General features: G+C 42.8%; 1 protein-coding gene across 1 annotated transcript in view; it reads right to left on the bottom strand.

Moving 5' to 3' along the window:
• CDH11 (cadherin 11) overlaps nt 1–10,454 on the bottom strand; it is an 80,796-nt gene extending 70,342 nt beyond the window's left edge. Inside the window, exon 1 of the mRNA XM_082062486.1 lies at nt 10,305–10,454. The gene's annotated coding sequence lies outside the window, so the exon portion shown is untranslated. The remainder of the gene's footprint in view (nt 1–10,304) is intronic.
• Between the last annotated feature and the right edge of the window lie 1,924 nt (nt 10,455–12,378).

The raw sequence follows: 12,378 nt of genomic DNA, 5'->3' as shown, positions 1-12,378 counted from the left end.
TTGCCATGTTATTAAAAAGTTGGCATGTTTCTAATTTGTTGAAAAATAAAACTTGGAGCCTTTATAAAGCTCAAAGGGGAAATGCGTAAAAACAATTGTTAAGAACGAGAAAGGAAGTTAAAGCATATACAATTCTGTTTTTCTGTTAAGTCACAGGAATTGCATATATAACTAACACGTGAAACAGGAAACCATCATATCTGAATGACTCAAAATACTCCTTGCAGCATTATGGAAAAGTATGAAAGGAGGAGATGTTGATCTCAAATGTAAGAAGCAATTAGTATTCATTAACTCAAAGTAAGAAACTGCCCAAGGCATTTATGAGTTAAGTATAGTCTACTTTTAAGCACATGGAAACAGTTAAAACATAAGCTTTTCTGCAGTTTATTTTGGGTGATTTCATTTCTAGTAAAAATGGATTTAATTTCCAGATGGGGTATACCTCTAGGCAAAAACATTCTTCTCTCCTCCAGTTGGCAAAATGATTTAATACCAATGGAACAGCCTTCTGTACACATTATTAATTTCATTTACATTATTTTCTTAATAAAATATCAATAGCCATCTGTAAATTTTTTGCAAAAAAATAAATAAAATTCCCATTTTTGGTAGCTCTCACATTACGTACAGCTTTCAAGAAATAGCTTGCTAGTCATTGCTTTTTGAAGAAAAATATCATAAAGGCTCGGTTGTTCCACAGACAGTCAGAAACAGGATTTAACAGCTATGAGAACAGAATACAGATTTGCACCCAGTTAATCAGTCATCGGATACGTGTAGACAATCTGGTTCAAGTCTGTGCAGAGGACGGGCTACGGAATCTCGGGAAGGCAGTAATTACATCGAGCACACTTTCTGACCTCTAGCTCATAATAAAAAAGCCAAGGTCATAACAACAAGCAACTGTCAAATCTCGGTAAGTATCAGAGCTGGCACTTTCTCTGTAGACTTGATTATTTCAGCCAAACTCATTTCTTGTTCAATTTGATTGGATAATTAAACAAATATTAGTGCAATTTCTTACATATGGTGGTGTATTGACAGCATTCCTAATGCTAGTAGGACTAAATACTTGCTTAGCCCTGAAATGCACACTTCCATAGAAATTCTGTTTAAATATGAGTTAATGTAATTACCAAAATGACTTCAATTTTCCTTATCAAGCATATTGTTCAATAATACTACTGTCAATTGAATAACCCCATGGACTCCAATAGTTCCTCTTGTTTTATATCAGGCTGAACAGACAGAATTTTAATCAGTAAAGTGTAAATATCAGATAAATAGTTTGTCTGCTCCAGAAGTCATTAAAAAAAGTCTGCTAACAGCCTATATTAACTAAAGTAGACAGTTCCCTGGTCTTCTAAATGTACAAAAACATACTGAAGTTCACAATAAGATAGCATTCAATGTCAAATCAATGCCATTTATAAAAAAATCAGATGTTTGTAATTTGACTTCTGATTTTCTTCATGTGTTTTGGCTGCTCCTTTAAAACACAGGCCATCAGCCACTTAGTAATTTGTGATGCTACAGAATCACAGCACATCACTGCAGCAATGGAGTAAATCTTGGTGTTACTTTTTCTAATGGTGCTCATCGTGTCCTAGTTATAGATGACATCTGTATATTGTATATAAACAGTATATAGTGAGGCAGTAAGGCTGATTTCCTTTTTTGTAAGATTGCTTGACTATTCTCAGATCACACCAATGTCACCTTATTTGGACGTTTCTTTGTTATGAAGTAAATATATAGGAAGTCATTGAACATACTGACAACTGGTTTTTATCATCTAACTGCCCCGGTATTTTGCCATATACCTAGCCAAATACAAAGAAAGTAGGACTTCTCCTTATGGATCAAAAAACCTAAGAAATGTGTGCAGAAGGCAGCTGGACATCAGTAACCACAAGATTGTAGTGAGGGGTAGAAAAGTCTACTATAGCTGATGAAATGGAGGTTACGGGAGGGCAGAGCAAAGTTTGCATGGGAAAGTGAGAAACTTTGAAGGTGAAAAGTACAATGACTATTAGATTTTGTGCTGTAGAGGGGGAGCAGAAGCTAATAAACTAAAGCACAAGAAATATCTTCTAAACATAAGCTGGTTCAACGAACTCGAGATAATGATGCAGGAACCTGAGAAGCCAAGAACTATGCCTAGGAGGACAGGTTCAATCTTATCAAGGTCATACAGACAGTAACCTTAAATATTAGTACGTGTTTTATTTCAGCCTAGATCATGCAGACATCCCAATGAGCTCGGAAACCTCCAAATCAACTTTGTGCAGATCAGTGGACTGCAAATGGCAGTGCAGGACTGGGAATCATCTTAAACTGGCTTCACTACAAGAGTATAGCCAAAGACCACAGCACAGCAAACCACACACTAGAAATCTCTAAGAGGATTGTTACATTTAGTATTTGAAACACGACTTCATATTCATAGTTTATGAATATAACTTTTTCATATAAATCTTGCAAAATTCACAGAAAGAGCTATCATGACCATCCTAAGTCTGACCTACAGTCACTTGTATTTCTACCTGATCAGCCCTTTTGTATGTAAATGATAAATTGTTTGTATGTAAATGCCAATGCCTATTACGTTTTCTTCTTGCTTTAGAAATAGCTATGTAAATTGCCACTGTGCTAAAAAGAATTGAAATGCATACTAATCAGCCATATTCTCTGAGCTATACCAGCTCTAACTGGAGTGGTAACAAATAAAAAGGCAACCATCAGTGGTGGACAAAGTTTTCTATTTGAATCAGAGCCTCAAGTTACATTATTATGCAACAGCTTTTCAAAATTTCGGAACCTCTTATGTCTGGAGAAATTGGGTTGGAAACTGTGAATGAAGAGTAACTTTCGCTAATGTGAAATATTGAAGATCTTCAGTGGAATTTCAATTGCAAGAAAAAAATGCTGAAAGAGAAGGGGAAGATGTTATCTTTAAAAATGTCTGTTCACTGCGTGCATTGGATGAACGTTTGATTCTTCGTTTACATCAGTTTGGTAATCTCTGTGGTCAAATAATTATGGTAACAAGAAGTATGAAACGAGAGGTTTTGATCACTGTGCTGCATATATTGAATTAACCTGGCGTCATTCAACTAGTTTAATATTGGTCATTCCTCAGAACAAACTCACAATCATTTCTGCCCTGACTAGAAAGTTGCCTGTAATGAAGCAATGCACTAAAATCGTTCCTTGAACAGTGATCTAAGATGAACCGAGTAATACTTCAGAATACCTAACTACATCAATACGTGGTCAAATGTGCTGCAAGGGAGGCCTGCCCATCAGAATCACTGCTCCGAAAAGGTTTAATCCTAACATTTTAAGTGTGTTTGCTAGTGTTCATGAGACCAGTTGTTAATTTTGTAAATGCTATTCAAAGTCCTTTATTTACTTCAGGATTTCTCTCAGGTAATGTTAAGTTATTAAAAAAAAAAAAAAGGTATAATTTTTTAATTACAATTTTCTCAAACAACTGAAACTTGCATTTTTTTTTACCTGTTGCTTCACTTGAAATTTTCCAGTAATACACCAAAAATATTTTTTCCTGTATAAATGAAAATACGCGTAGATGTGCATAAAGCATACATAAGATATAGACAGGTACATAATGTTAAATGACTCTTAAAAGGTCTTACAATCCTTGTCTGGGGGCTGATACAGTTACAGGTATTCTGCTGTGATAATGAAAATACATTTAGTTTTGGTTCAAATGCCAGCCAACTTCACACAAACTCTATTTCTTTTGTTTGACTTACGTGTCTACATACATTGAAAAAATAAATTAGTTGATAAAAGATAAAAGGAGTAACATAGTTATTCATTCAGCAGTCAAGATCTTTGAGATAATTATTTTAAACCAAGAAGGGACAGGACATTTAAATTTATGACTTAATGCCGACACACGCATGTATTAATAAAACAGTTAGCGTTAATGGAAATAGGGTTTAGTCTCCTGATTAAAATAGAGCTATCATTTCTGGTTTATACTGAACTAATGACTTAGCCTTGGCAGAATGATATGTATGCATGTATTTAACTATTTAACTTAACCACTGAGACCAATTAATATGTTTCTGACGTTTTATTTTATTTAAAAATATATATCAGCAGCCTCGCTGGGATAAAAAATTATGTTGAACCAGAGTTTCTATGACACCAGTTTAACCTTCAATGTAATACTTTCACATGGAATATCTGATGATCACAATGTATGAAATGAAGAGTACTGAAATGCAGTTCAGAAGAAGCAGCTCTTCAATGGGATTGACATCAAGTTAAGGAACTTTTTATCTTACTGAGCTAGCATCGACTAGGAGCTCACGGGAGAAGAAGTGGTGGTGGGAAGAGGGTCCACCATAAAGTTAATCTCTATCCCACTTGCTAGTGTGAGGTTAGGAGCAAGAAACCAACCTGTGCACAGCCATCTAGGCCAGGCTTTTTTCGAGCTATGGGGCAGTATGGACACATGCTGGTAGAGCAAGAAAACCTGGACTAGTTCCACTGTACAAAGATAAGGGAGCTAAATGCTTCGTGCTGTGAAGCTCACACACATGGGAATTCTGTGAATTGTGATTTGAAGTGTTATTGAATATAATTCCTTCTGCTCATTGCTTCAGTCTTTGCCAGTGTGGGCCTGTGTCTCCACAGCATCACTGGGAGTTCATTGGAACAGTGTCAGGTCATAGCAATGCAATTAAATGAAAGCTTATGCATAATTACTGTGGAGATAGGTACTTTGTACAGCTTACCTTCACGTATCAGAGTTCTGTTCAATTTTGTGTACTTTATAACACTTCATGATCCACAATTGCATTTTATGTTAGTTTATCTATAATGTGGCTACAGTCTATCTGTTGATGAACTATTAAATCATCATTATAATAATGAATTAGATTTGGAAAACTATTGCTGCATTGTTCACCAATCACTCTGGAAAATTCTGGCTCCTCTTTTACGTTCAGTTACTTGGTCCTTTTCTTTTAATCCATTTACATTGATTTCTGCTACTCCAACTCTGCCTGCCATTGCATTACAATTAAGAATTCTGATGAACTCTTGCTGATTCAGAAGGGTAAGGGCTGTTACTCATTGCCAAACTTTGGAGAAAAAAAACCACAAAAACCCCTTAGAATTTGCTTAAGCCAGCACTTTAAAATTGAAGAGCTAAATTATGGCTCATGGAGCCAGCAGAGCTCAGTGGGACTGGGATGCCTGAAAGCCACTGCACCACCCAAGCAGTTAGAGAAGGCGGCCTTATGCCTTTGTCAGGCAAAATTAACCATAATGTCACCTTCCCCACAGGCACTGCTCAGCAGCAGGGCTGGCTGCTCCAGATATTTGTCTCTGAATTCCTGCTGCCTTGCAAGGCACTGCTGATGCCCCAGCCATGCGTGATGTTCTCTGGAGGGCCTTGAACATGACTGGCAGCTCTAACTTTTCCACCCACCTTGAGCACGTCTAACAGCTTAAGGGATGTTTGTGCCTTGGAGCACAGAGGATGGGCAGTTACCGGGGCTCAGACTGCTCTTTGCAACACAGCGCTCCTCAGCAAAGCGGTGCTCGCTTTCCAGCACAGTAGTTACTAACTCTCTCACCAAGAGTTGCTACTCTAAGATAGGTCTTACTTCATATCCTAAATCAGGAGATTGACAGAAAACTGTACAACTATTATTGTTCATTTTTAGCATCAAAGTTGTAGACAACAATTTCTATTTTTGCATTAGATTCTCTAGTTGTGTATCTGTTCAAGTGACCATAATACAATATTATAAATTTCTGCACTCTGTTCTTTATAGTGTATATTTCTTATACACAGAAATTTGGCTGGTCTATGAGTCAAATCAAAGACTTGTGCAGCCCAGTATGCTGCCTGTACCAACAGCCCACAATGCATGTCTAGGGAAGAACATCAGAAGAGGGCAGGCGGAAATGAGGCTCCTTCCGAGCCTGCAACTATTTAAAATCCCTACTGTTATGTACATCCTTTTTGGTCAGCATCTGCAATGGTGGGTTATAACAGTTTCTTTTATATTCCAAGGTGCTACAGGATATACAGAACCGATTTGGACCACCCTACTTTGCTCGGTTCTTCCATTGTAAGCTCCACTGACCTAGATGTGTATGGGTAAAATTGGACCAATCTGAACTAATGTGTCTTTTTTTTTTTTCTTTTTCCTATCAGGGATGCCTTTATAAGATCTCTCAAGCGTTACAATATTTTTGGAATTATTTTATTGTTGTTTTGCTCTATCATATTTTCTGTCTTTAAACATTTCCCTCTGCATAGCAGGAAACGACACTGTCTTTGAAAAAGGAAGAAAGAGATGGCAAAGCCCTTCAAAACCACTGCTGCTGAGAGGACCAAGCTGTTGGATTCACACCTGGAGCCCAGCTGTGGCCACTCCTCAGACACGCCAAACTCACACCGTTCCAGAACTTCGTAGCAAGTAACAGGACGCCGAAGGTACCGCGACCCACTGACTAGAAGAAAGATGCGAATCCTGACAAGCCGCCTGAGCATCAGCCCGAACCACGGCGAGATGGAACGCGAACCACGGCGAGATGGAACGCGAACCACGGCGAGATGGAACGCGAACCACGGCGAGATGGAACGCGAACCACGGCGAGATGGAACGCGAACCACGGCGAGATGGAACGTGAACCACGGCGAGATGGAACCCGAACCACGGCGAGATGGATGGAACGCGAACCACGGCGAGATGAGATGGAACCCGAAGCACGGGAGCGCCGGCGGGAACAAACCCCTTTTATTTTCACAGCCCGGCCGGCGCCGGCGGGGCCGCGAAGAGCAGCAGCGCCCTCTAGCGGCCGCCGCCGCCCCCGCAGCCCCGCGCTGCGCCCCCGCGCTACCGCGGCGCCCCCGCGGCCGCTCCGCCGGGCGCGGACCTGTTGAGCGAGGCGGAGCAGCAGCGGGGCCCAGCGCCGGAGAGCGGCTTCCGCAGAGCCCGCTCCCGCAGTAACACCTCTCCTCTGGGAGCACCGTGTGCAAATTCGCTACCCTTTGGTAATATTTAACATTTTAAAGTCCTTACTTACACCAGAAAAGAAAATGAATGGGTTTAATAATTCGGCATACGCGGGCTGGCACTTAAATGAATCAATAATTTCACAGCCTAAGAGTCTTCAGTATCAAAACCCAAACAGGACTACATTTTCTCTTAAAATGCAATAAAAGAGTTTTAGAATATGTGACTACAGTGTTCCTTAACTGGTAAGTGATAAACTAAATATATCCATATGACGTAAAATGACAATACTTAAGTGTAAAACAAACCCTTTTCATTTGTATGGACAAAGTGCCGGATCCAAACTACATTTAAATATTTAAATCAATGGCCATCGTTGCATTTATTTCCTAAGCCTAGGGTTGGCCCCAACAAAGGGACAATGAAAACTGAAGTGCCACTCAAAAAAACAAAACAAAACCCCACCAACATATAGCGTAGTAAATTATACACAGAATTTTTAGCTTAAACTGCTAGTACAAAAACCCAGACACAAAAAGTCTAGAAAGTATGTTGCTAAACTGCTTCAAATTAATTGATTCCAGATGAGACCTCTGTTTCTCTTACACTGAAGATATTTCGCTAAACATCCGGCTCACAAAATGGATTCAAAATTCTAGGAGGTTCACCAGAAAGAGGGGAGACTAGTTTTAAGTTTGAAATTACTTGAAATTTTTATGGCATCTGAGCTAGAAATAACTTCTATTGTGGAAATCTCAGCAATAAAACATTTGTTTCTCAAGTTGCGCTTTGTTTAGTTACAGCCTTTGCAGAAAACAAAAATGTTAGTCTCAGTCTACTGGAGCTCTGAACTTCACATATGTTTCTTACACTAAATTAAATTAAATATGTCAAATGTTGTCAGAATAGCATATTAATTGAAGCTGAAATCACAGGATATATTTTAAAGCACTTTATCAGATAAATCACAGAAATCATTCTAATCTTTGTAGGTTCCCCATATTGTTATGCAAAAGAGAAAATAATTTAGCTGTTCTGTCTCTCAATCAACCATTTCCATACATATTTCCTTCTGAAATTGCTGATGATAAATCACAATGACTTATCTCTTGACATAGCCCGATGTAGCGGTATTTCTGGTAATGAAGCAATCTAGGTCCTGGTGATATTTTTGGACAGACAACACTTAAAATTTTAGCAAAATTAAAGCTGATGTAGCATCATCTGTCCATGCTCATTCTCTGTGTTCTAGTGCAAGGCTGAGGTGGTGGGGGGGGCGGGGAGGGGAGGAAATAAAAATCCTACTCTAGGGCCTAAGAACAAGAGCCTGCTGAAGAAAGATGTCTTTTAGGCAATTTTCCTAAAGAATTTCCAACTCTTTTATTGAAGATCTTGTTCTTAGTTCTGTAACTTTGTTTTTGTTCTTCTCTTGCAAGAGGAAGGAAAACTGTTTCAAAAGTACCGTCAAAAACTTCTGTTTTCTAGAGTTTAGTAGACTAAGAAATATGCTGGAAGAATGTTTTGTGTGTTAAGGTACAAAGCTCAAACCAGACCTTTTGCTCTCAGTGTGCAACTCCCAGCAACATGAACTGCACCGCTCTGCTACAAAAATGCTGCTCATAAGCAAACATCTGCAATTCCACTTCCATATACTTCTATGTATCTCCCTATATAAAATCATCTAAAGGACTGAGTACAGTCATTGATCTGTATTCCAAATCTCAGTGGACAGACCTGACTCAGGCAGATGTCAGATTAATTATTGCAGAACTTCTACACTGAAAGCAAATTCATTTATTGGTATCCATTAGCCAGGGTAGAAAACCAGAACAAAGTATTTACCTGCAGAATCACACAGACTTTGGAAACTGAAGCACGCATAAGAGCAAGGGAGGGGGAAGAGAGATGGACATTCAGCTACGTCCGTGTGCATGCTTCCCTGCTTCTGCATTTGTTAGTGCTTTTCTCATTCAACAGTTTCACTATTAAATAACTAAAAATACTTAATTTCTTAGTAAAGAGATGCAGAGTCTGGGAAATTCTTACTGTATCACCATCACAAATCAACAGGAAGAAAGTCTTTCACAGGGAGTTACTAGTCATTGGGATGTGAAAAAGAAATGAGCATTCTCCTTATAAAGGGCCAATTTCTGAATTAGTGACCTCATTTGCTAAAGAGGTTCCTTTGTCACAGAAATCTTGGTAGGTAAATACTGTGTTACACAGCCACACTGTCCTTTGTAGCAATGGTACAAAGAAGATCTCCGAGCATATACTGGTTCTCTCCTCACCAAATGAATATTTAAAAGAACAGACAATAAAGGGGGGCTTCTGTAGAACGTAAAGGCATTTGTATCGTGATGTCAGACTGCTATATGTGATCCCAGAGGACTGCACAGGAAGCACTTTTATTCTAAAAGTTAATGGTATTTATGGGGACTCACAGCCTGATCTATTTTACCTTTCTTGGGGATGTGCTTATGCTTTTATCACCCAAGAGTCTAATGCTTTTTGGACTAGCCCATATTAGAGACAGATACCATTTTGGTCCCTTGTGAATAGTAATGCACTTGAAAGCCAGCAAGCAAAATAAATTACAAAATATATATAAATCAGAGTTGTGGGTTTGGGTTTTTTTCAAATTCTAGATAGATTATCCTTCATTTTCTGCACTCATAATTTCTGCATATCCATTTCATGCCTAGGAGCTACAGTGCAAGTAAAAGATTTTTCAGTTCGGGGTTTTTCAATATCTGCTTATCCGAAGGAACATTTTAAAACGGACAAATGCTCGTCGTCCTCCCACCCCCAGGCAAGAACCGAAGAAAAAAAGAAATATATATATACCGTTTGCCACAGTGTTTCCTTTCTCCCTTTGGAGAGACCATCTCGCTCCTCCGTGGAGCCCGCCGGCCGCCTCCGCGGGCAGCTGCGGCAGATCCGCGCAGCGCGTCCGGCCCCGCTCGCCAGCAGCGGCTCCCGGCGCCCGCCCCGCGGCACACCTGCCTGTCCCTGTCCCTGTGTCTGTCCCTGCCCCAGCCCCGCGGCTGCTGTCAAGTTTCTGGAGCGCAGGCACGCATCCTGCCGCTCCGTCCTCTTGCTCTGCGCTGCGGGAGACGACCGTTCCCCGCCACCCGCTCCTTCCCTTTCCCCTTGGCCAAGTCGCTTCCTCGCCCGGCAGCAGCGCGCCCGCCGCCCGCCCTACCCGACACAACTCCGGCGCCGGCGTGCCCGCTGCTCCCCGCGGCTTTGCGGGGCTCCCCGGGGCACCCGGCTGCGGCCGCCGCTTACCTGCGGATCCAGCGGGGCTGGCTGCTTCCCTTGGCCACCTCCGGAGGAGGGAGAGGAGGCAAGTCCCATTCACAACTAGACAGCGAGCAGACACGGCAGCATCTTCAGCCTATTACACTCCACTGGCAGCGGCTGCTGAATGAGGCTCCGAGCTAGTGGCAGGAATTAGAAAGTGGGAGGGAGGGGAAAGGGGAGAGGGAGGGAGAGGGAGCAAGGGGGAGTGAAGCAAGATTAGACGAAGGGAAAAGCTGGAGGCTGTTGCTTCTTCTCTGTTTTCTTCTCCCTTCCCCCCACCCGAAGAGGAAAGGAGACCCCAGAGCCTGCCCTCCTGCAGACCCCGCGTCCTGAGTGCCCTCTGATGCCTGCGGGGGAGAAGTTGGGGTTGCAAAGGCAAACTGAGGGGTTGAGGAGCCCAGGGCACTCTCTCCCTCTGCACAGCCAGTCCCCCGGATGGGTAGGGTACGCTACCCCCAACCCCACGGGTCGGCTCTGCACCCCCTCAGCCACACAGGCATCCACACGCACGACTGCGAGGGGAGCAGGGACACCCCTCCTGCTGTGGGGAGGGATGCCCTGTCCCTTCCCTGTCGCCACCCCTCTGCAGGCAGCCCAGGACCACCCCACAGCAGCAGCGGCGCCGCGGGTGGGCTGAAACCCACGCCAGAGCCCCGGGCACGGCAAGCCGTGGCCACTGCCGCTGCTTGGAAGGCTACTCCTACCTTGTAGCACAGACAGAGAAATCGTCTGAGCTGGACAAACAGCAGGAACATTTTATACTGAATCCAGCCGTGTTTCCTGTCATGATCAGACATTTGTCCGGGGGAAAGAAAGAAAAAAAATAAAAAAGGAGAGAGAAAGCAAAGAAAAGAAGAAGTTCCCCAAGCATTTCTCAATGTGGAAAATCTTGGTCTGCTCACAGCCAGAGGCTGAGCCCAGGACTCCTTGCCCAGGCAGGCTGCCCCCCCACTGGAGGTAGAGGGGGTGACCCTTTCCTTCTCAAACACACCTGAACCAGGGGCTGCCACTCTTGCTGTCTGTTTTCATTATCTACAGCGAAAAGCTCACGCATGATTCCCAGGTGGGACCGAGCTCTATGAGCCCAGGGAGAAGTGCCCTGAGTCAATGTACTCATCCAAATCCAGAGGTAGCATGCAGTTCCCTGCTGTCATACCCACACAGGCTCACGTGAGCCTGAAGTCCCCTCTCACCCGTCAGCTTTCCACGGTGGCTAAGACCTGTGGGCTCTGAGGTGGCTGTCAGCATAGATGGTGCCATCTGTGTAGCTGCAGAGCGGCGCAGAGCAGAGCAAGGAAGGATGCAATGCGCAGCCCCTCAAGAATAAAGATTGCATTCGCTGTTGGAAATAACTAGGTACCTCTTTGTGAAGATAATCTGCCCATCCTCAGGCAACCCATCCAACCATTCATGCCCCACGCCACAAGGCAGCACTCACACTGCTCTGTGACCACACCACTTGGCCCTGAAGAACAAGGCTTTTATATTCCGTGGTTAATTAGCTCTGCCAATAACTCCAGGCAAAGGAAAAAAAAAAAAAAAACTGGCACAAAAGCTACCACTGTACAAAGAAAGAATTCGGAAAGAGGAAAGCTGATAAACAATGCATCCTAAGGAGGCTGAGGAACACTGAACTTAGCACAGCAGAGTAGCAAGTCCTGCCTGATGTCAGCCCCAGGAAAAGAGCGGGAGCCTCCTGGCTGCAGAGCTGGAGGCCTTGGAGAATTAGGACTGAAATTTGTTTCAGAGTTCACAATTCTATTCACAAATGCACCAGGGCAAGGCACGTGTGTCCCACGAGGTGGAAGGGTAGAGGCGGGGGGGCTCTGAGGTGAACACAGGGCGAGGCAGCACCCAGGACCACATTGGGACCCACTGGTTGAGCAGGCGACTAACAAGGGGAGCAGCCCTGGCGTGCAAACTTAGAGCTTGGGACAAATGGTGGAAAACAGTGAACAAACCCAGAAACAGCCCAGGCTGAGCTGAAAGCATGAGGTAAAAAGACAGCTAATTAATTAGTATTGAAATACTAAAGGCTTAATTTTGATATGAGAAAGGC

This window comes from Streptopelia decaocto (genome assembly GCF_964273445.1).
Source record: "Streptopelia decaocto genome assembly, chromosome: 11".
Classification (NCBI taxonomy): domain Eukaryota; kingdom Metazoa; phylum Chordata; class Aves; order Columbiformes; family Columbidae; genus Streptopelia; species Streptopelia decaocto.
The sequence above is the reverse complement of the archived record's forward strand: the minus strand, read 5'-3'. Positions and strand labels throughout refer to the sequence as shown.